The sequence below is a fragment of the Lepisma saccharinum genome, chromosome 6 (genome assembly GCF_977018435.1).
Source record: "Lepisma saccharinum chromosome 6, izLepSacc3.1, whole genome shotgun sequence".
Taxonomy (NCBI): domain Eukaryota; kingdom Metazoa; phylum Arthropoda; class Insecta; order Zygentoma; family Lepismatidae; genus Lepisma; species Lepisma saccharinum.
In genome coordinates, this window is record NC_139234.1 from 7,551,289 (window position 1) to 7,576,028 (window position 24,740).

Genomic DNA, 24,740 nt, shown 5'->3' on the forward strand with positions numbered 1-24,740 from the left:
CTCAAAGTCATCATTAAAAGACAAACTTTTAAAATGTCTCCTATCATGTGTTGTTTAACAAGAATCTGTAATTTGGTCAGGTTAAGGTAGGATTAGAACTACAGTTACATAACATTAATTCACACAAGTTTAGAGATTTTTAAATCAGATTTTTAATGTAAGATGTAATAAAATCCAAAGGTAAAAAATCAACTTTCTCTCACCAATTCCTTCAATATAAAGCTGTACGAACATTTTTCATGTCATATAAGCAATGAAATGAGGTAAATATGAATTTCATTATTCATGGTGGAAAAAAAAACAGTCACATTCTTCTTCCCAATTCGGATCACAATTCTTGTGGTGAGAATATTCCCAATGGTGATACTGCAATACAGAAGAGAATGTGATCAATAGGGAGTTTCAAAATAAACCCTTTTTCATTGACAGAACTAAACATATGCACCTTTCCATAATCATTAGCAATAAATCAAATAATAAATGAATGAGACTAATCTAATTACCATAGCTAGAATTTGTATGACTTTACTTCTGAGTCCATCACTGTGGCTGTGCAGTCTAAGGCATCAGGCTTTGGGGCCAGTGGTGAAGTGTGACATTTTTACATAGTTATCGCAAGACTTGCGAAACGTCAGGATCAATCTTTCAACTGGGGCGGGGGGATTCCTACGTTGATAATTATGATAACAGTGTTCGTACATGACGTGTGAAGTAGAGATGACTAAATCCATTTTTTTCCCATGGGGTATATGATCGTAAAATAAGGAAGACAAAACTTTCTTAATAAATTCTACCTGAAAAAATGGAAAAATTGTTAAACCTCTCTCTCCGAAATTCGGATTGCTTCCAAACTCCGGGTAGTAAAATTTCCGAATCGAGATTTAAAATTTTCAGGAATCCTGATATTTTTGATCATCCCTGGTGTGAGAGTAAGATATGTTAGGAAAAAAGGTTCTGGCTGAGTAAGTGTGTGTCAACTCGAGACCAGTCTTGTCATTTTTAAGCATAGTAAACACAAAACAACAAGAAGTACTTCATGTTTTATAAAGCAAGAACATTTTTATCCGAAATCGATATTTGAACAGAAGGATACAAAAAAATTAAAAGGAGAAATACTATGAAGGAAATACAATGGATCCAGAACTGCTTTTTGTTTTCAGTTCTTTCTAGAACTTACCATGGGGAAACTTATGCTTTTGCTTACTTATATTTTTTTTCCTATGCACCATTACTTTCATGTGATCTGTGTAAGTTGCCTTGCGATGCTCTTCAATATGTATTTTTCTCTTAAAAACAAGAGCGTTGGATGCTTTACAGTGCTGAACATTCTGAGAAGTTTCATCTTGATGACCTCACAAGAAACCCTGCCATATTTGTAAACAAGGGGGCTGAAAAAAAAGGATCTCCTATGACCAGACCTTCAAGAGCGGGGGAAAAGCAGTCAAAATGACCTTGCACTTGCAAACCTGCTGTGATGAGCTGGCCCACCTGACACCATTGTACTCAACAGGAAACTTAGCAGGACGGTTGGGCACTAGAGGTAGGACTGGGCTCTCCTTTCGATGCGCTAAACTTAGTGAATCTCTTGCATATTTCTAGCTGTTTCGTGGTGTCACTTGACTAATTTCACTCAAATATGTGAATATTCTGATTTACTTTTTACTTCTTCTCTAAAATATTTAAAAAGCAATATTTTTATTATCTTGCCTCGTCATCGCTGCATCTCCCGAAGACCGGATGCCTTGGGCTCGGGCTACAAGATGCATGCTTGTTCGAGTCTCCTACAATTCGGCTGGCCAGTGTTTGGGACTGACCGGTAGCCACCCATCGTCGTGAGGAAGCTCTAAACTGAGTAGAGTAACTTGGTCATGGAAAACCTACAAAGACTGGGGGTCCATTGTGCTGACCACACATCATCCCGTAACTGGATAGATGATTGCCCACATCTGCTGAGGCATGTAGGAGTGAGGCTGGCAGTCGGTAGGTAGGCCTTGACCCTCAAGGGCTGTCACACTCCCTATCACCACCCTTTCCGTGGATCCACATGTGATGGTAAGACTTGTAGGAAGGACCAGTGGAAGGTTGAATAAAATACAACATTAAGAAATTGGAAAGGGTTGTCAAAAGTGGATTGTTCTTGCACCGGACAGGGACAGATTGAAGAAAGACTTATGTAGCTTCAACAGTGAGCCATCAGATTGAGGCCCCCTTTAGACGAAAGCATTTTACTTGGCATCTTTCTTAACATTTATGCCATGACCAAAATGAGACCATGTAAAGTGAAAGAAAAATTTTACGACATTTCATAACATAACCAATCAAAAGTGACCTCTAGGGCTTATGTGCAGATGTAATGGATGCCATATGAGATGAAAAAAAATGTATCACTTCACACTTTTAAAAGCTCATAACTATTTAACAGTTTCGTATAAAATGGTACTAGGTACAAAAAAATGGTACTGCTTAAATAAATACTTTAAAATGTATACAGTACACGTATGGAAGAATACTTTAGTAGTTTCAATTGTGAACACCATGGTGTAACTTGACGTGCCTTTCGTGCTGAACATATTATACATTGTAATCGCAAAAGCTAACCAAAATGTTACATGAAATGCTTGTGTAAAGTATTATGTGCTATAAGATTTCTGGAAGAATTTACACAGCATTTATGCTAACAAAAATATTAAAAGGAAATGTTTCTGTCTAAAGCAAGACTTATGAATGTCAGGCAGTCAGTTAGTTACACCATTTACCATTACTACTTTAACCTTCTCAGGACGAATGGTAGCTATGTATAACCCCTCCATGTAGCAGTAATTAATATGCCATTTCTTCAAAACTACAGATGATATTTCAGTTCTGTCTTTCTTGTTCAATTGTATACGTATGAAATGCTCGAATCCCAAAACAATACATTTATTGTACTATGTAAATGCAGTTTGAAAATGTGGATTCTCCCAACAGTATGGGATAGAATTTATAGGGCTATTATTCTACAACCACCACTCCTTTCTGATATAAATTACTTCTATATGTAATAATGAAAACAAAAGAATTTGTTCACCACATGCAACAATTAGAGATAGAAGATGAAATGCCAATTTTTCAAAATTTCCCGAAAATTAGGGTTTTCTAAAATTTTGCATATTTTCAGTTTCTTTTTGTTTTTTCTATAATTGCAGGATGTTTTGTCATGCTTCCCTCCAGATTTGATCCACCCAGCATCTATAGGGCTGACTCTAGAAGTGATTATCTGGATATTTTTGACGTAAGTTGGCAAACACTCCTGCTCCAAAAGAAGTATTGGCCTACTTTCAATGCAACTTTGCATGGTTGTAGGAATGTGCTGCTGCCAGGGGTAGACAAAACTAAAAATATTTCGTCTTATTTCACAAGAAGCAGCATCTTCTCTTGCAAATAGAGGTCATGAATCCAACTAAGGTAAAACTACAAATTTTCAAATGTGACCTTAAAACATATAATTTAGTAATTAATCCAAAATTAAAGTAAAAGTAATTAATTATTGTAACGGAGTGGCCTTCCTAAGAAGGCTCTACCAGCAGGGCTCGAAAAATCCCGGTCGCCAGGGCGACTAAAAATTTCAGCCTGGCGACTGATCTTTTGCTATAATATGTACGAAATTTTGATGATTCTAAGTTCAAATTGCAATAGAGCGTAAGTTAGCAAATGATTATTTTCCTTTTATCAACGTTGTGAACATTCCATAGTGTCAGTAACAATTTCTTACCCTTTGTCCACCAACACCCCCATTTCCTGCTTTCTCAAATAATTTAGCGATGTTTTGAATACCGTGATGCTCAGCATCTTATACAGAGTGTTTCAAAAGTTGCACAACACAAATTTTGGAAATTTATATCATGAAAACCGTAAGAGATATTTACACCAGGTTTTCTGCATTATAAAGCCTCATCCATTGAGATATTTCTCAATGCTTAAAATTCAGTTCACTCTGTACAAAAAATTATATAAATTAATAACTGACGGAAAGCAGCATTCAAATTTTTCCAGAAATGAACTTCTGAGTAAGAAAAATATGTAAGAAATGATCGAAGGGTCATAATTAGACATTTGATGACTGATGCCATGTCAGTCTCTCATTTGCGACAAATATTGGTCATGTGCAACATTTGATGAATTTTTGACTGGCAATTTTATGGATTGAGTGAAAAGTTCCATTTTTGGGACATATCTCCGTATATGGCAACACTAGCAGGTCGAAATATTGCCAACAGTCGCATGCAACATGTGTCTACGTATTGGCTATACATTTACGTGAAAAATCGTAAATCAACATTTTGTGCCGAAATTGGACTCTTTTGAGAGAATCCTAGGCTGCCAAATAGTGACTTAAGACTCTTTTATCAAAAGCTAGAAATCATGTTAACAAAAATAACAAGATCAAATTGCAAAATCATTATCCTGGGAGATATTAACATTGACCTCCTCAAGAGCAATAATAAAAACACAGAATACATTGATCTCCTTAGGTCCTATGGACTCTCACAGATAATCACAGATCCAACTAGAATAACATGTAACTCCGAAAGTCTAATAGATCATGTTATCACCAATCTCCCCTCTGACACAATACAAGCAGAAGTGATACACAACTTAATATCTGATCACACAGCACAATTTGTTGAAGTTAGTATAATCAAACCACATTACAATGCAAAAAAACCTATACGAATAGAAAGCCGAAACATGGGGGAAGACAACGTCAACTATTTGTTACACCTGTTAGGTAAAGAAAATTGGGCTCTAGTATTTGAAGAAAGTGAAACCGAAAACATATGGGAGAAGTTCAGGACCATACTAACTTACTTCATAAATCTTGTATGCCCCTTAAAAATAAAGCATGTTCAACCAAACAAAAAAACAAAAACCTGGGTCACAAATGAAATAATACACAAAAAGAATGATCTCAAAGATATTTATGACAAAATGTGCATAACTAAGGAAAACAAACTTTGTGAGTCATATAGAATAAAGAAAAATGAATATAAAAAACTAATAAGATATGAAAAATCCAAACACCTCAAAGATAATATCAGAAATAATAGTAATACATCAAAGGTAATTTGGAATATCATAAATGAGCAACGAGGCAAAAAACCCAATAAGCGTAATGAAAATACCACATTATTTGAAAATGAAGTAGAAATAACTAACCCTAAACACATTGCGGATACATTCAATAAGTATTTCTCAAACTCCTATGTAAACTGTCCCATTGACCCCACAAGTGCCCAAACAACTAAAATTGAATCAAATACTGTACAACTCCATTTATTTAGATGAAATAACCTTAAATGAACTAGAAACTACGATAAAAAATTTAAATAATAAGAAATCAGCAGGTCCAGATGGTTGGTCAAATCATCTAATTAAAAAATGTTCTCAATACATAACATTACCACTACAGTATGCTATAAATGCCTCTATCAATAGTGGAATTTTCCCAAAAGTACTGAAGAAAAGTATAATTAAACCAATACTCAAAAAAAAGGAATGGAGACAGAAATAAAAAACTATAGACCAATAACGATCACATCATCTTTCTCAAAACTGTTAGAGAAAATCATTTGTAACAAAATATACAAATTCTGTGCCAAATATAACATAATTAGTCCACTACAACATGGTTTCCAAAAGGGTAAATCGACAAGTACAGCTACTTCTCAATTTATTGAGATAATTATAGATGCATTAGAAGATAATGAGATACCCTGTGCTATTTTCCTGGATCTGTCCAAAGCCTTTGACTGCTTAGACCACTCTATGCTCATGCAAAAAATATACAATCTTGGCATTAGAGGAAATACATACAAACTGATAAAATCTTTTCTCACGGATAGACCACAGTACACCCAGATACTACACACTGAAAACTCCCTGGTTCACAAAATTATATCTGACACTGAATATGCAAAAACAGGAGTCCCTCAAGGCTCTATACTAGGCCCGCTACTGTTCATACTATATACCAACGACTTACCCACTCCAGACAATACAAATATATTAAACTTACGCAGATGACACAACCATAACATGCAGTGCAAATACACAAGAACAATTAGAAATACAAACCTACATATCAGTAAATATAATAACTCAGCACTTAAATTCATATAACTTGAATGTAAACTATCAAAAAAACAATGTATATGGCTTTCAATCCTGGAAATAAACCCCATTTTGATAATATAAACTTACAAATAGGTGGTAATCAAATCAATTATGAAAATCCAGTTACATTTTTAGGTTTAGTTATTGATGACAAATTAAGATGGACATATCCTATTGACCATGTATGCAAAAAAGTAGGGAAAAACTTATATCTCCTAAAACTCCTAACACAATATAATGTGTCTGAAATAAACACAAATCCATACTATGGACTTGTATATCCATACCTAGAATATTGCATAATAGCATGGGGAGGAGCTGCGCAGGAATACACTCAAAGATTGCTTACTCTACAGAAAAGAGCAATAAGGTATATGTTCAAAATACCAATTAGAAACTCATGTAGAGAATTATTTAGAGAAAATAAAATTATGACCATATATTCCTTATATATTTACAAAGTAATTGAATATGTACTAAAACACCGTAAATTAGATAAGAATTCGACCGTCCATCAGCACAACACACGTCAAAAAGAGAACTTCCACATGCAAGCACACAGACTTGTTCTCTCAGACAAATCACCTCATGTTGCAGGAATAAAATACCATAACAAACTTCCCACACACATCAAAGAAATTACAGAAACTCACAAGAAACTGAAATCAATTAAACAGTATTTAACAGATATACCTCTATATAATCTCAATGAATTTCAATAGTTAAACTGGATTAGTAAATTGAAGCATTTAAATCCTTTTGATATTGTATCCTATATTTGGATTATCTGTTTTACAAGTTTAGTATGTAACACTTATAACTGTTTATGTTTAACCCATATGATTTATTTGTATTTTTGTGTTTGCATTTTGTTCTTTTTATTGTAATCTTACTCCACTTGTAATATTTAGTATTGTATGACGTTTTCCACACCCATGGATATGGGTCTACGGAAATAAAGAATTTATTATATTATTATTATATTATATTACATTGAATTCCCTTCACTCACTTTCGCCACTACTGTGCCTGTTTTTTTAATTGATTCAACATGGCGTATCCATTGGAGCAGTGCGTGTGCATTGCTGAAGACTATTTTACTACTCATTCTTACAGTCATGTGCAAGAGGTTTTCCAACAAAAATGCCCTGCTTTTGCTGTACCTCATATAGCAACTGTTTTACAACTAGTCAAACATTAACAAATGATCCCAAAAATTGTTTAAGAGTTGGTATTTATTGTTGAAAATCAGTTCTCAGATGCTGTCAGCAAATTGACAATGTTTTTTTAAAAATTGTAATTGCATTTATTTAGATAAATGCTAACATAAATTTATGAACCCAGTGATAGCATACAGAATTAGTTTAATTAGTTTAGTGCAGAAAACCTGGTGTAAATATATCTTTTCCTGGTGCCTGATTTTCAGACCTGGGCACCTAGCTTTGAAGAAATTTTTTCAAGGACTGCTCTACCAGTATAGTCGACGTGCTAGCTTCGTTAAAGACCGGCTGGCTTTGGAGTCCACGGAGCACGCTCACCAGCTACAACAATCACATTCAACGCACAGTGTTGCCACAAATCTACTCTCTGCCACCTTGTCCCTCCCCCACACTAGCACCTTCCCACGGTCTCCACATTGAAGTTGCAAAGTACGTATCCACAGTCATATGACTGAGACTCCACATGGAGTAGACTATAGCTCGACCACAAGGAAAAAAAACCTTCCGTCAAATGCGTTCGCGCATCTTCCCTGCCGTTGTCGGTGCTCGGGGCAGTGTTGCCAGGCCAGACTTGAAAAATCGGGAGATTGTTCCTTGGGAAACCAGAAGATCTGTTACAAAATCAGATGATCTAATAGTAGCGGATGAACGACGTTCTCGGTGAGGCATAGGCATGCGCACTGGGGGAAAGGGGACGTCCGCAGATTTTTTCCAGCGAATGGGAAACAATGTATTTTTATCAGGCGGGTAAACAAGGCATTACCCCGTAATAATGTTGCCCTCTCTGAAAACGCCACTTGAGTTTGAAATTATCACGTTCCTACATCCCTATTATAATAATGAATGTAAATTACTGTGACTGAAATCAACTCATACATCTGAAATAATATTTTTTTTTATGTCAACATTCATTTTCCAGAAGGGGAGGGGGTGGCCACCATCCTTGCACTTCCTTCTGGACGTCTATGCCGCTATATAATTTTGTAGAAAATTAAGTATTTAAGTATAGAATAGTATATTAAGGATAGAAAATTAAGTATTTTTAAAACCGATGAAAGTTGGAAGCAACTACGGGGAAGGGGGTGCATTATTTCCTTTGTAATTGAACTATGCCACTTCGTTCTGTAGCAAATTTCTTGTTATTAACACTCACATGCTTTATTCGTCAGTTATGCTGCCTCTATGTTGCTACGAAGTCAGTGTTTCTACCTAGTAAGGCAAGGACGTTTCACTGTGTTTGTGTCACTTCATCCATTTCATCAGTTTTTCATTCATCCATATTGTCATACTTACCCGTAGAGGCACAAAAGTGACGTAAAATTACTAAAATAGAAATAGATTTTCGGGTGGGATAAAATACAACCATCTAAAAATAGTAATGTAGTAATAGTAATAAAATAGTAATAATGTCCTAGCACAATTGAGTATCGTTTGGCATAATTTCACAGTTCAAACAGCACTTTTCATGGCTGAATGGAGTTCCACTCTATCTCTCCCCTACATGTTGAAGTAAGATGAGCAGGAAACGTGTTTTTGAGCAGGCCGTTGGAGGTGCCATAGCAATAGTTTATTAAGGAATTCTCCCGAGAAATCAATAGGTCTGGCAACACTGACATTGGCCGCGCCGAAGGCTTCTTCCCGCTGTGTTTTTCCCCACCCGTCAGCGCGATGAGGTTCTGCGCAGGTTTCTTTCCTTGTGGTTCCACTATAGCAGAATGACAGCTGCGCCCATTGGCTGAAGGTTGAGTGTGATTGGACGAAAACAACTCGCCTGCTGTTTAACCTCACCCATGTTCGTGGCGGCGGCTTTCTTCAATTCTTGAACGTTGACGAAGTAAACGCGTGGAATATAACAGCATAAATAACTATGAAATACATTCTAATATATTTGTCGACTCTAGCATATTACTGCAGATATTATAATTCGAACACGAACAGTGCAACAATTTATAATGGAATGCTTGTTATTCTTATACATATACTATACTCAATATTTTTTTTAAAAAAAGTAATGGAAATTTCCATAAGTGAACATGAATTATTTAAAAAAAAAACATTTTTGAACTGGATTTGAAAATTCAGGTGCGAGGCAAAAATTTTCAGGCACCATGGCAACCAAGGGCCAGTGGCGATGCTAGATAAAGGGCAACTAGGGCACTGCCCAACAATTTTAACATAAAAAGTTCATCTGAAGAGACGATCGGTACATAACTAAAAATTTTTGTTATTTCCCTCAACTCCTACATTGCTGCAACCAGACTTACAGGGTGTGCACCCTGTGCGAGGTTAATATATTTCTCCGTTCTGTTGGAGAGAGTCCGATCTTAGCTCTGCCCTGAGACGTGATGTTACTTACTGATCCAAAGATTTACAACATAGGCAAGGGACGGTAGGTATCCCCTCACAATGGAAAAGTGCAAAATTCGTAGCAGTCTTTGGGCAGTGAACGAGGTACCCTGCTCATTCATGTTTGCCTCGTTCACCATTCAGTGTTTCCAATTCTTGGCAGGCAGTTCATTCGTTCTTCCAGCCTTCGTACTTTCACCTTCCTTAGTACGATGCAACAATAAGCTAGGGAAAATATCCCTCGAAGCTATTCTTCGCGCTTGTTCCAGCGGCCTGAAAAGTTGACAACATTTTCTATTGCACAAACTAGTCAATCGGTATTTTCAAAAAGATTCTCCTTCCTTTCCATTGTATACGGATTTGAGTTAGTGTGTGAGTTTGCGTTGTGTTAATTGCTTATGAAATAATTAGTTTTTCGCGAGTGAAAGAGTTTATAGTTACTGTACGTATGTATTTGTGTCTGTGTTCCAGACAACTTGACATGCAGATTATCTTCGTAAGTATAAACAAATTTTTTGGGGGGGTACATGGCCAATGTAAAGTGTTGTAACTGAACTTAACGCTGCATCATCTTCCTAGTTAGTTATTGATATTAGTGGATACTTGGTGAATATAGAATATTTATTTTCATCATTTTGGAAGACATTTTGAAACGCTAGTCCATGTTAAAATGGTATTCAATCATGTAGAAACTTTAATATCTACACCTTTCAATTCATTGACAATGGAAGAGAAACTGCAGATAAAGCGACTAAGAGATATCTTGATCCGAATTTGTTACATTTCATTCCAAATAGTGACCCATTGTTCGAACAATTTACTTACTCTATGTCAAGGAACTCTTCTCAAATACCTTAAAGAGGAATATAGAGGTTAACTGTCCCCTCCCCACCCAAAAGAAAATTGTGCCCTGCCTGCCTAGAAAGGCACGCGCCGCCTCTGCCAAGGGCCCTGTACTTTACACCTCTGACCACTGCTACATTTTTCCATTCACTTATGCTGAATATCATTTTTCTTTTTTGTAAAATTTCCATCCCCCTTCCCCCCTTATATTACATTTGACTTTAATTACTAGGAGGCCCAATGTATAAATTTTACCTTCAGTAAAATGTCATTCTGGAAAATAGAAAAAATAAAATATTTAATGTCTATAGTTTTCGAGCTGTGATGTCTTTAGTACTTGTGGCAAGTTTGAAAAGCACCCGCCTGCAGTTTGCTTGTCTGGAAGAGGCTAACAGGCAGGAGAGACTCTCATCTGTAACTGTACCTATGTTAACCGTAGAGATGTGTCCTAAATTTCACTATATTTCAGACATCCAAATATCCCTTTTTTTCTTATTGAATATGGCCAGTACTAAAACATTGGGCAACTAACCTGACAGGCCTTGGAACAGTAGCAAACACGCAGACATGAAGCACAAATCAACTCAGCTGGTTTATTACACAGCTTGCACTTCGCCTGAACTGGAGGATCTTTCTGGAAATAAAATTGGTATAATTTAACAATACAGGGAATTTATCCAATTTGGGATATTTACTAATTTGGGCCTCGTAATCACGAATCTGCACTTAAAATTTGGCGTTTATTTGGAGGCAGGTGAATCCGGCCAATTTCTAAGAGAAAGTCTGGGAGCCGGAGCGGCGTGGAGGCGGGGCCACGCTAGCGGTTGGGGGCGGTAGGTCAATTACCCCAGGGGTGGAGCCCGGAATCGGTGGGAAATTTGGAAATCGAGGGTGTAGAAATAAGAACTTAATTTAGATTATTTTGCTATTTCCACGTGTGAGCGCTAAATTTTGACTGCAGATTCGTGATTAGGGGGCCAAAATTAGTGAGTATGCCGAATTTCAAACAAAATGGAGAAATTCCCGGTATTGTAAAATCGCTCCATAAAATTAAACCACTGTCAGTGTGAGTTTGGGCATGAACATGAAAAACAATACATGTTTTCTAGAATTCACCAACGACCACCAGACCTATCACCAGTTTATACCATAACTTACTGTGTGTTTCCTTGACCCTGGTTTTTCACATCTTTGTACTTGCCAAGAGCCATTTGTTTACTATCGTCTACGCTACGAATGAATGCTTTCGTGGTTAGGTTAGACAGATCAGGTTTATTTCCCTTAGCATTAAAAATAATATCCCTAAATTCTTCCTTAAGAAAAAATCTGGAATTACTTCCACATTCATTCCCACTAGTCTACGATACTTACTGTTGCTTCTATCAACGGAGAATGGCTTGTCCATGGGGAGCATGCATGCTTATGTAAAGTAATTTATAGTTTCCCAAGATTTATAACTTTTTCAAAATCCAAACAGTGCTCATCACTTTAACGAACGTTCAAATTTCGTGTGACAATGATTGCCAAAACTCTATGATAATTAGTCATTCTAGGATAATTTGAAAATATAATGAAACAATCCAAACTGTTACCACTCACATTTAATACAGCATTTCACCGACCACCATCGCAGAGTGGTTAACACAGCATGGTACGATGCCACTGATTCCACGTTCGAATCCTAGCCTTGACATGGGTGTTCTTCAGTGGCGCAGGAACGGGGGGGGGTACAGGGGTACATTGTACCCCCGCAAATTTTTGAAGGGGGTACTGTACCCCCTAAATCCGTAAATCGAGTTGTACCCCCCTTTGGTAATTAGACTACCTATTATCAATTCGCCCAATGAAAAATGTATTATTGTTTATAAATTTTAAGCATTATAGTCCTTACCACAGAAATTCCAAACATTTAATTGTAAACTTATTCTACTACATTGTGCTTGCTACTAGTTAGTTCATTGACCTAAGTTCTTGGAAACCTCTTTAAGGAGATGAAAATTGTTTAAAATGTGTGTGGAACGATGGAATCAGATTGACTCTCAGACAATTACACTGCAGAAGATTGCTGCTTTGCGTAAGGGGGGGGGGGGTACACATTTCTAAAGTAGTGGTCGCGTCGATTCGAAGATACAAATCTTCATCAGAAGAGTATATGACTGACTCCATTTTCTTTTGAATATTTATAATGGAATTTTCCGAAACGGAACACTTACATGAACGAGACGAGACACGACAGACCAACTCGGGGGGGGGGGGGCAATGCACTCCTGTACCTCACCCATATTTTTCATAAATTTGTAAGATGCTGTTGGGAAAACTATACTTAAACCTATATATTAAGATATATTTTTTTTTAAAAAAAATAGAGTGCCGATTAGCCTATCTGAGAATGAGGTAAATTTGGAATAAGTTTTCATAACTTCAGAGTGGGAACCGAAAGAAAAATAAGCACAAACAAGAACGAGAAGGACCTCACCACACAGGATACAAGATGAGGCTGTGACAATTCTCGACTCATCGCATCGCGATACCATTCCTAGGTGAAATGAAATCTTTCCTAGACATTTAAACAGGGTGCAATTTGCGATTTTATCAGGTATAGGTATACTTATAATTGGACATAAATTGCTTAAAATCTAATTGTGATATCGAATGCAACACAAACACAACGCCATTTTATGTTAAACTCTAAAGTCAAATTGTAAGAAAATGACATTAGTCAGATGAATGCACGAGATAAATGAGACTCACTGCAGGTTCTATTGGTAGATTTTGGATTGGATTTACAAGGTCTCTGGGAGTAAGATGGGAATATTTGATTGATTGATTTGGTTTATTTTACTTCGCATTTCTGCCACTCTTGGCTAATCGCGAAGATGAGGATGAGGCATTGGATATGGTACACACCTGCCATAAATTGTTTAAAGATATTTTTTTATGCGTAGCTATGGGACTTTTAAAATTAGAAAGAACGGAACTGAAGTGGAACTCTATATAAGGTATTTCTATATCCAGTGGGTGGGAGATGATTATTCCTGGTTGGGGTGGCTCAAGATCCCCCTCACTCCTGATTTTCTGTTCCGTGAAATCCAAGTAAGCCCAGAATGAGGTCGAGAGCTTAGCCTTTTGTTATCTGATTTTAAAATCTGTTTTTTTTTTTTGTTGAAAACTTAAATTCTAACAAAAACAATGAAAAATATTTATGCATATTTTGCATTAAATAACATGACATTCGTGTGTGCTGTTCTAAAAGAGAATATTTCTCATGGCTTCACATTATACCTAGGTATCAAGGACGTATTTGTGGGGGTCCAGGGGGTCCGGACCCCTTCCCCCCGAAAGACTTACCAAGTAGTAAAAGTAATTTATCAAAATATAAATGTTGAGCATTTGTTATACTCAATTTCCATCATTGAAGCTATTTAAATTATCTATATTAACATAATAAGAACACTTCTTTCTCCCGAAATCAACATTTCCAAAAGTAACGCCGAAGAAAAACATTCACGTGACCGGGCGTTTGTTTACTTCACCTACCCTCGTCGTTCATCCCTCTGCGGCCTGATGCCGAGTATTTCCGACCACGCGCGAAGGTTAACGATCCTCACCACGGAAGCTGAACACTCTAGCTGTTCCCTGCGAGAGACATAGCGAATTTCTTTTCCTTCGAATTCTTGCTATGTGCTAAAGTTTAATTGCGTCGTAGTGATAGTTTTGAGTGTAGTAAGTCCATATTTTCCTTATTTCATTGCAAAATTTCGTCTGTCATTCATAACGAACTGGAAAAATGTTCTATAGTCTAAGCGTCTGCTAAATGCTGCAAAATAGCTTCCGAGGGAACAGCTCGCATCCATCTGTTCCACCAGCCCCAAGCCAAGGCCCAAGACGCACGCAGCGGCAGGACAAGAAAGCGAATGTTGCGAGCGTAGGGTTGCGAATGTTGTATGATCGACCGCCTGAAGACGAAGACGAAAGCTTTTTCTACAGAAAAGACAGCAAACCAATAATATCCTAACTGGATTAAAGACTAAAACGAAATCATACCACAAGGCATTTTCAAACAACTTACTCAGGCACGTATCCAGGAATTCCTTTCGGAAGGTGGGGGGGGGGGGGGGGGCTGAACACCATTTTTTAAAGGGCTATAGATAAAACCTCACAATTGTATGTTTAAGGCCAGTGGTGACAATTGGGTGCCAAAACGGGGGTAGACAAGGCTTAGCATTAAGAGGCCATAGTGTGATAGTGCAGGCAAAAAATGGGGAGAAACTATCCCCTAAATCGTTGCCACTGTTTAAGGCTGTCATTTTCATCAGAACGTGAAATCGGAACACTTTCTACCTATCAACTCCTCTGTTTCCATGCTGTAACGGAACCATCTCAGTATGTGTGTTTGTCCATTTCCAGGCATCAAAACATCGATGTATCAGAAGTGTTTTTACGAAGCTGTTACACATGCACGGGATGCACAATCCACTCGACAACACGAAATTCAAACTATGGGCTGCAAACTGGACGCTGACAGTTCTCGAATATTTCACTCTGATTTGAGCCTGAACACCACTATACGGCGTACGCTTTTAGAAGGAACATGAGTTCGGCCAATACCCAGCCAGTGCTACTGCGCTGTTGCCAAACTAACTGCTAGCGCAAGGGTAGGACAGAAAATTCGCGATGTGTCCATTATTTTGATAATGCATGCACAGTATATATGAGTACAGTGAAATAATAGAGTGAATATTTCTACACAGGATTAAAATATCATATCACTGTAGCATATACGAGAAACCCATACCTGAAAGAAGCTTGAAGGTATTTATTTATCACCGCTCTCGTCGTCTTCCTCGGTCTCCGTGTCACTGATTTCACTCATTTCCGAGTCACTCTCCTGGAGGTTAATGATTAGATTTTGCACTATGCTGTCTCGGGCCACTTCCTTGTGAAAATCCTCTTCCTGAAGCTTTTCGACGTGCGAAGATTATCACCAGTCGCTCTCAGGTTGTGCATTGTTTTCAAAAAAATTCATTCTCGCGCAACAATATCACCATTTTCGAACAGAAATTTACGCCCATCGTTGGTTTTTTTTATATTTGAAGCCCAACCGTTTTAGTATTAACCCCATAGAAGTAGAGGAACCAGTGTAATTAATTCTTTCCCTCATGTCATGACGCACAATGATCTAAGCTATAGCTCTTTTCAGTTGTTAGAGTCCAGCACAGTTAATTCTGCCGTGCGATGCGCGAAACAACTAAAGAAGCAGTGTTGCTAATGGAGCAGATAGAAAAATCGCTGCAGTGCTCCGATGCACAGCTGTTACGTACAACAATAAAATTAGAGAATTCAGGTCTATCTAACGTTGAGTTTTAAACGTCATGCATTATACCAGGACTAGGATTAATATGTACTAACAAGTGGCTTTGTATGTAGCTACATACATATGGACTAAAAATTCGCAAAATATGAACTAACACATAAGTAAAATTACCAAAAATGCTGCAAAGAAGACTTCTTCATACGATTCCTTATTTGAGTGATTTCAAACAAAATAAAAAAAATATATACGTATATATTATTTTTCATTGCATTAATGCACTGGTGGCGTTCTAACTTTTCACTCCCAAAACCCGTATACACTGGTATGGAACTGCAACGGCAGATAATAACATGCCAACGTGTTAAACCGCTACAATTGCACCATAACACTCCTCCTCAAACAGTATTATTATTTCCTCTCTGAGATCTGCGACAGTCGGTTGCCTTTGTTGTACATTTACAAAGGATGCCGGCTTCGACAACAATAACAAGTACATATACTGCCACTAGACGATAAGCTGCGCGGCTTTTTCTTTTGTTATGAACCAGGGCCGGCGCTAGTCATTTTGCCTCCCTGGGAGGTGGCGGCAGATGCCGCTCTATTTCGCCCCCCCCCCCCCCGGTCATTACGCAGCAACGGAAAATTGAAAATCAATATATTCCTAACTAAAACATCAAAATATAAAATAAATAATTAGACTTCTTATGCTATTTCAATACTATTCAGCGCAAAAGAATATCTCGCTCGATCACAGTTTTCAATAGGCTTATTTTTTTCTTCTCTTCAAATTTTGCCGCTCGGTTCGCCCTCCCCTTCCGCCGGCCCTGCTATGAACTTGGTCACCCATCAAAGCATGGCAATTTTAACACAGAAAACAATATGTATCGCATTAAGCAGCAAAAATGACAGTCTCCTCTATGCAATTTCTACAAGAACACCTGCCGGAGCCAGAGTTGAATTGCTTAGAATTTCCCGAGCTTGGCTATGCAAGGTTTTTGATTTCAACTTCGACAGAACTGGAGGCATTATGGAATTTAACGTTCATTAGCAAACACACACTTTTACATACACACACGCAATACACGCACACAACGTCAAACCGGTCAAATACTTAGTATAAAATAAAAATATGGTGCTTCCAATCCAACAAAACTCACCGCCACGTTACCTGCCTTTCCCTTCCGTGACAGAAATAGTGCTTCATTATTACAGTTGGCAACACTAAGTACTAGCTAGCCAATGAACATGCACTGCATAAAAGAAGCAACGACTACGCCGTGCTATATTGCCACATTACCGTCCCTGCCGAACGGTATGAACCGCGAGCTGGAGCGCTATTCAATTGTTTTCAATGATGTTTGCGCGAGTGTGTCCAGGAATGGAGTGACAATATGGCAACAATAGCGAAGGTTTTCGAGCAGGGTAGAACACGTGATGCTAAGAGAGAGGGAGACGAAACGAAAATTCGTTTCTACGCAACGGCAAATTTACGTGTGTGGCACTCTACGGCGTGCGCTCTAGAAGCTGGCAGGGGAAGTGGAGAGCGGGGAAACGACCTATCCAGCGCAACGAGACAGGCCGGTTAGAGAGAGAGACTGCAGCGTTGCCAGAGTAGCGGGAAAGAGGAGTTGAAATCGAAAGAACTATGAAATACAGACGTCCCATTGTTCGCGTATGGCCTGAGAATGCGTATTATCCCCATCTTGTGGTCAGTAGAATGCCGATAAGTGTATGATATCAAGTGTATACGTTGTAGGAATTCTTTCCAACTGAACCGAATGTTAGCTAGCATTGTCCATTACAATTACTGCGTCTTTGATGTTCCTTTTGTCAAGCGTATCTAAAAACTGCGAAAACCACTGAAAACTAATTTACATTCCTGTAGAAAACCAGTGTGACTGGAACCTACGTGACAAACAATAATGCGCCCACCTTTTAAATCCCCTGTACCCTCTTTATTTTGCCAGATTTTCGTTGGAGCGTAATTCTGATGTATGTGCGTTTCATCTAAATGAAATACCTATATAGGGCAAAGGTTGATTGATTGATTTAGTTTATTTTACTTCGCGTTTTGTGCCTCTTGGCTAATTTGCGAAGATGGGGATGAGTGATGAAATGATGAAATTGATGAATGGACATTCACAAACAAACAAGCCCGACCGGGATTCGAACCCGGGACCCTTGGCGTAGCAGCGCGATGTGCTAACCACTCGGCCACAGGGTCGGGCATATAGGGCAAAGGTTCCTTATTTTTTAGAAGATGCATTTTTTTTTGCAAAAACGTTATTCTCGCTGTAACTATATCGGCTCTCTCCATCAGAAATCGTCTACCGTCATTGCTATTTTTGTACTTGAACCCCATATACTTCAGTATCCTCCACAACGACGAAACTCCCCACTGAAAGCTTTTTTGTGTTTGCAAATCAACCCGTAACTTGTTAAGTGTTGGATATTCTCCCTTTACATAATACCCGAGGATAATTCTTCTTATTATATCTTTATCGCAACCGTCGATTGCCTTTGTGACATTGTTCCTTTTGATTCGTTTGCGCGGTGATTCAAATGACATGGAACCCGACGCCTCAAGACTGTCTTTTCCTTCCCTAACAATACGCTCACAGTTCGCGTAGTTACTCCACAAGCTTCCAACACTCTCTGTTGCACTTTGTGCACACTTACCAAGGGACCACTGTTTTCTGCTTCCTTTTGAAAATATCCATGAAGCCTATTGATTATTTTCCTGCATTGGCTACAAACTACCTCTTTCCTGTTCGCCATCGTAAGATACTTGCTGCGTTAATAAGCACAAAGCTCCCTATGAAACAACGAGAGTACAAATAAACGTCACATCACATGCCACATACACGTTTATCGAAGAAACAATGCAGTTAGGTAATACACGACGCGACAACAATTACTCCCACGTATGTTATTCCTACATTCCGCTCATAACAAACAGGAATCAACACTGGGGCAAAACACCATCGGCAACGCGGTGAATTGGCAACACAGCAACGTGCAGAACGAAGTTAGCGCTGCAGCTTCCTCCCGCAACTGCGTAACTCTAGGCTCCACCGCTAGGTGATCTGTTCTCTGGTTGGTCAGCGGCATGTTCCCCGCTCCCCACGTCCCCTGCCAGCTTCTAGAGCGCACGACGTAAGAACTGAAAAGAGCTATAGTAACACTTTTCTGTTTTCTGGCATGCTTCTCAGGAGATTTAAATAGGAGTTCACCGATTTCTGTGATAGATGTTTTACCCTGTTTTACAATACGCGACACAGTATGAACACTTACACCACACGCTTTAGCCGTAAGTTCTCTACTATGTGAAAACACTGTTTCAGCACGCACATCTTCCGACGCCAAGTCCTTGAAGTACGAATACACTCTAAAAATAATATTTCTCCCTTGTGAATGTATTATTGTACCCTTGGTACCTGTACTACTGGTGCCAGGTTTCGAGGGTGACATTATTTAAAATAAAAAGAGCACACGGAACACACACTATTGCACGAAAGGGTTGTATTCAATCTTTTCACAAACTGTTCTTTGTGGCGCTCGAGTGAACGATAAGCGAATAATTTTAAACCGGCCTTTCTACGAAAACGCTGAACTCAAAGTGACACAGACTTTCAATCAGTGACGTGCGGTGACGTCGACACTTGGGGTAGCAGTCAGTGGCGTGCTCAAGGGGGGGGTTGGTGTGGGTCACACCCCTCCTCCCTTTAGGGCCAGTATTTCTACAAAAAAGAAGAATGTCAATAACAGGAAAAGATTGCAAAATTATGAATGAGTACCAGAAAAAAGTACACGTAACCCCCACCCACATTCGAAAGTAAAAAACTATTTGATTTGACTCTAAGCCAGAGATCCTGGGTTCGAATCTCGGATTGGCCATTTGTGTTCTTTGTGTGTGTCCCTTCATCAATTTTGTCGTACCAAAGGTGGCGGAAAAGCGAAGTAAAATACACCTAATTGAGCAATCAATCAATGATTTGATTTCATTTTTGTTACTTAGCGTCGCTTTTTTGTCACATTTGGTTAATTGCGAAGATACCATGAAATTGATGAAGGGACGAGCACAGGGAACGCAATGCATGGGTCGGGGTTCGAACCCAGAAATCCTGGTGTCGTAGAGCGCTGTGATAACAACTCCCCAACGCTTGGTTGATTTGGTGACAGGTAACAAAACACAACACACTTTTTTGTAGTTTCTTCAATGATATTCATTTGACTTTGAGTTCTGAGATACATTTTTTATTCCAAATTATTTCATTATTCACTGCATCACATAGGACAAGATTGCGCACTCATCACGGGTTCGAATCCTGGCCAGGAGTGTTCATATGAGGTCCCTTAACCAATTTCATATTATCACTCAATCCTCATTTTCGCGATAACCAAATGTGGCAGAAACGCGAAGTAAAATAAACCAAACCAACAACAATATGAACACGCGTTCTCTTGCCCAAATAAATACATCCGTATTTATGACTGTTAGAGACCAAGAGTAGTATATTTAAATAAAACACTACTAAAACGAGAGTCAGATAGAGCCTGAGCATATATTTGTAATTTAATCATTATATATTCCATATTTGTAAAAGAAAAAAAGAAAGAAAGCATAACATCATTGTCTGCACATAACACGTTCCCATTTCATAAATAATAAAACTACATCCCATACGCACATATTGTACAACGTGTAAAAGGTTGTGTAAATACAGAGAACATAAGTACTGCAGAAAATTTTACCCTGAGTTCTTTACAGGATTTACAAAAAATCTATGAGAAACCAATCCCCTATCTGTCCTATAGGAGATAGACTGGGGGACCTGAAAGCCTGGGCTTTCAACCATTGCAGCGGGGGCGAGGGGACAAGAGAGGTAGAAATCTTCCTTTTCCTTGGGCTGGCCGTTTCTACCTGAAAACTGGTCTGGCGGAAGAAGAGCGAGCTAGGGTATCCAGCCAGCTTTGCCCGCGGAGAACACCGATGGACGAGAAGCGCGTGGAAAAGAAAGTGTTGCGTATGAGCTGTGGTGGCTTTAACAAGACAATAAATATTGTGATTTGAATATAATTCGAGATGTGAGATTGATTGATCTATCTCTGCTAGACTAGCTACTCCTCAGTGCACGTCACTGCTTTCAATGTTCGAGAACGCCAAGAACAATGAAGGGTCATTGTTTATATCGAGGCGAATTTAACACCCACAGTTTTCCCTAGACACAACTCAGCTGCGTCAACACGGTGGCAACGAAAAAAAACAGGCTGAAGGAAATGAAAGGTGTTTCCCTTGTTTCTTCAAGGAACGATAACTCCGGCTGTAGGCGACGGAAATTCATGGGACTTGGACAGTCAGGTTCAAAATGTATTTCCCCATCTTATGATGAACCTTAAAGTGGCGAGTTTTATGAAAACTTCTTGCGCGCAAGAAAAATACAGAACACGGCTTTTTAACTTCCGCGCCGCAGTCTCCTAACCGTACAACGTTGCACTCCTGTCATTGGCTGATCGCCACGCACACCCACTGCGTGGCCCCACCCGATATCGCTTCTAAAAGTGTGCGTCGTATAATGTGTCTTGTCCTCCCATGTTGAAGTTCCGTTGTCGCCAATGTCTTCAGCTTTGGACCCGAACTAGAACTAGTAGTAGACTTTGTTACTTTATGGTATTTAGTCCTTTTCATTTTCGAATCACTAGATCTTATAAAGCAACCAATGGACACTGACTGATCACTCATCGACTGCATGAATTGCCACACTTACCTCTGAAGTCTTATTAACAGATTCTGTTGTACAGATCAACCGGGAAATTGAAGCCGCGTATTTATTCCTTCATTATATTCTATATAATGAGGGTATATAAAAACTATTCGTTAATGTTGCCAGTAGTTCGACTCCTTCTCTTATTCAATAACGTTCCCTCTCGCGCCTTCCACAGATTGAAAATTACAACGAATCGCCCTATGTGTGGCGCTACCTTTGTTGTGCAGCTTCCAAATGCTGACAAGTCTCTACATAGTGTTAAGTTCGCTGCGACAACACCGAAAGAGCAAGAAAAGTTTACGTGCAATATTATCAAAAACAGGATTATAGAACATTCTCCGTCTTGCCTTGATAAGTATTTCTCTCCTTAAATTATCGTCATATCATTCAAAAAGACAAAAACCTAATTTTATGTAGTGTAAACTGGAAAAAAAATCCTGGTGGGGGAGTCCCCTCGAGCCGCCTGATCCCCACCTTGGATACGCGCTATTAACAATAACAGGATTATAGAACATTCTCCGTCTTGTCTCGATAATTATTTATCTCGAATTATCATCACATTATTCAAGAAGCCAAAAACCTACGTAATTTTATCTAGTGTAAACAGAAAAATATCCTGAAAGGAGGGGGGGGCTCGAGCCCCTGATGCCCACCTTGAGTACCTGCTATTTACAATAATAGGGTTATACGTAGAACATTCTCCATCTTGCCTCGATAATTATTTCTCCTTAAATTAACGTCACATTATTTTATTTCACACCACAAGAAACAAAAAATCTCATTTTATCTAGTGTAAACCGAAAACATTCGGGGGGCTCGAGCCCCCTGAGCCCCCCCCGGATAGGTGCCTCAAGTTACTACAACTTTGTGAAATGATTAACTGGATACTCTTCCAGCGGCAAATTATTATTGTCCTTGTTTGTTCCTGAGAAGAGAGTTTGGAACAGTTCGAGTTTGTCACAATTTCTACAAATCTAGCGGACGTCATGAAAAAACTCGGCCATCTGAATGTAATCATTTCATTGAGGACGTTTGAATTACAAGAATACTCAACTATACAAAAAAATGTCAACGTAATATACAAATAGAGAGATGAAACAGGATTCGACCAAACATTTATTTCCTCTGATCAGTCATAAATTGCTTTCATTATTTTTTTCTTTGTTGTGCATCAACAATTTTGTTTTTAATGTTTTCTTTACATTATATCATATTTGCTTTAACAACGTTATTGTCATAATTTTAACGTGCTTCATATATGTCACTTCTGACAATTTGTAACAAATGTATCGTATATTTATTTAGTTCATTTCAGTAAGGGTTGAATTTTACTTTGTCTACTGCATTATATTACGACAGGCATGGAAGGTTTGGGGGGGGCAAGTGCAGGTCACCTGTTCCCCTGCCTGATTTAGCACCGCACGCCACTGTTAATCAGGAACTTTATTTTTCGTTAATTGGATCTAACTCCTTTTTTGTTATTCAATAAATATTCAATTCTTTTTCTATCTGACATTAAATTCCTTCCCAGGGCAGTTGTTTTTGTGCAAATCTTGGCGATCTTAACTACACGCAAGCTAGATAATGAATACTTGCTGTTATATTTATATTCTTTTACCTATGAATGTAATAATAATACAATATTAATTAATGTACATATTTAATTAATTGATATATTAATTTAATTAAATATAATTATCCTAATTATTATTATTGCGACACTTGATTGGACATATATATATGGGAGGCTGAATTTTGTACCCCCCCAAATGAAAAACGTTCCTGCGCCACTGGTGTTCCTTGTGAGCGTTCCTTCATATCATCACTCATCCTCGCTATTAGCCAAAAGTGGAAGAAACACAACGTAAAATAACATCAACTTAATCAATCCAACAGAATTTCGGTTCTTCTCTTCGTTCCACCCCTCAAAAAATCATGGCCACGGGCCTGTGTGTACGTATATTTTATGACGATAGTTTTATTTTAGATGCAATTGGATTTGATTGGTCAGAAGTGTTAGATTTAATGATGTTATAGTAATTTTACGTTATTAGGTTAGGGGTGTTGGGTTTGATGTTAATAGCAATTTACATTTTTATTACGAGTGTTAGGTTTAATACTGTCACAATTTCCGCGTGTGTTTGCATACTTATTTTGGTAACATTATCGTATGGGTAAAACGGATTCCTTCGAAGATGGTAACATTATCGTATGGGTATTGGTAACACCCTTATTTTTTGCAAAAGAAAAAAACAGTAAAAATGATCCGGTATTCGAGGAATTGGATAAACGCTGTCACACTTCTTGGTTGTTTGCGATTTCCACACCTTGAAATAACTTTTTGTTTTGTTAAACATTGAAATCTGTTCATTAAATACAAGTTTCACCCGCCCCTATAAAAAAGTACTTTCATTCAGGAAATACGAAGACTTGTTCTACGCGGTAAAAATTCTGACAGCATGTCTTGATCAAATCGCTAAGAGTTTGTTACATTTCATTAACTTCCTCAATATATGTAACCAATACATGTAACTATTTCTACACAGCTACTGATTTCCATTATTACTTACCGCCATGGTGAAACAAAACAGCAAGCAACAACAACTAACGCGTTAACGTTTCAGTTTGTTCTTGTTCTTCTTCTTCCACAATGGTACTGAAGGAATGCATCAGACAAAATCCGAAGGAAAAAAAAAGAAAGATGGAAAAATCCCCGCCCCCAAAGGGGACGCGGGGGTGAGTGGCGCCCGACCTTAGTCAACTGGCGACTGCACCAAAAGGCACAGACCCAGTGTTGCCACATGAAGGGAAATTTCCCATTTTGAAGGGAAATTTGGAGCTACTTTTAAGTGAAAAGGGAAATTCGATGAAAAATAGCGAATTTTCAGGGAAATTTTAAGAGAGACTAAACATTATAACAGATTCCAGTTTTGAAAATGAGAACTTATTATTTTTTTATTTTGTCGTATACCTTGTTCTGAGAGGAAGGGTGGAATCTGGGTTGACCCACATCTGCCTACCATTTGGGGTCGGAGGTCTTTGGTCATTCACCCTTATGGGAGTGGGAGTCCAAGGGTATTGTTTATTTAAGCTTTC

At 38.4% G+C, this 24,740-nt stretch overlaps 1 long non-coding RNA gene across 1 annotated transcript; it reads right to left on the minus strand.

Annotated features, from left to right (window-relative positions):
• Nucleotides 1-134: 134 nt before the first annotated feature.
• On the minus strand, nt 135-24,407 carry LOC145989217 (uncharacterized). Its single transcript, XR_014441814.1, has 3 exons — nt 24,215-24,407; nt 11,095-11,196; nt 135-366 (listed from the first exon to the last, which is right to left on the minus strand). It is a non-coding gene; the product is annotated as an uncharacterized LOC145989217 (long non-coding RNA).
• Nucleotides 24,408-24,740: the final 333 nt, after the last annotated feature.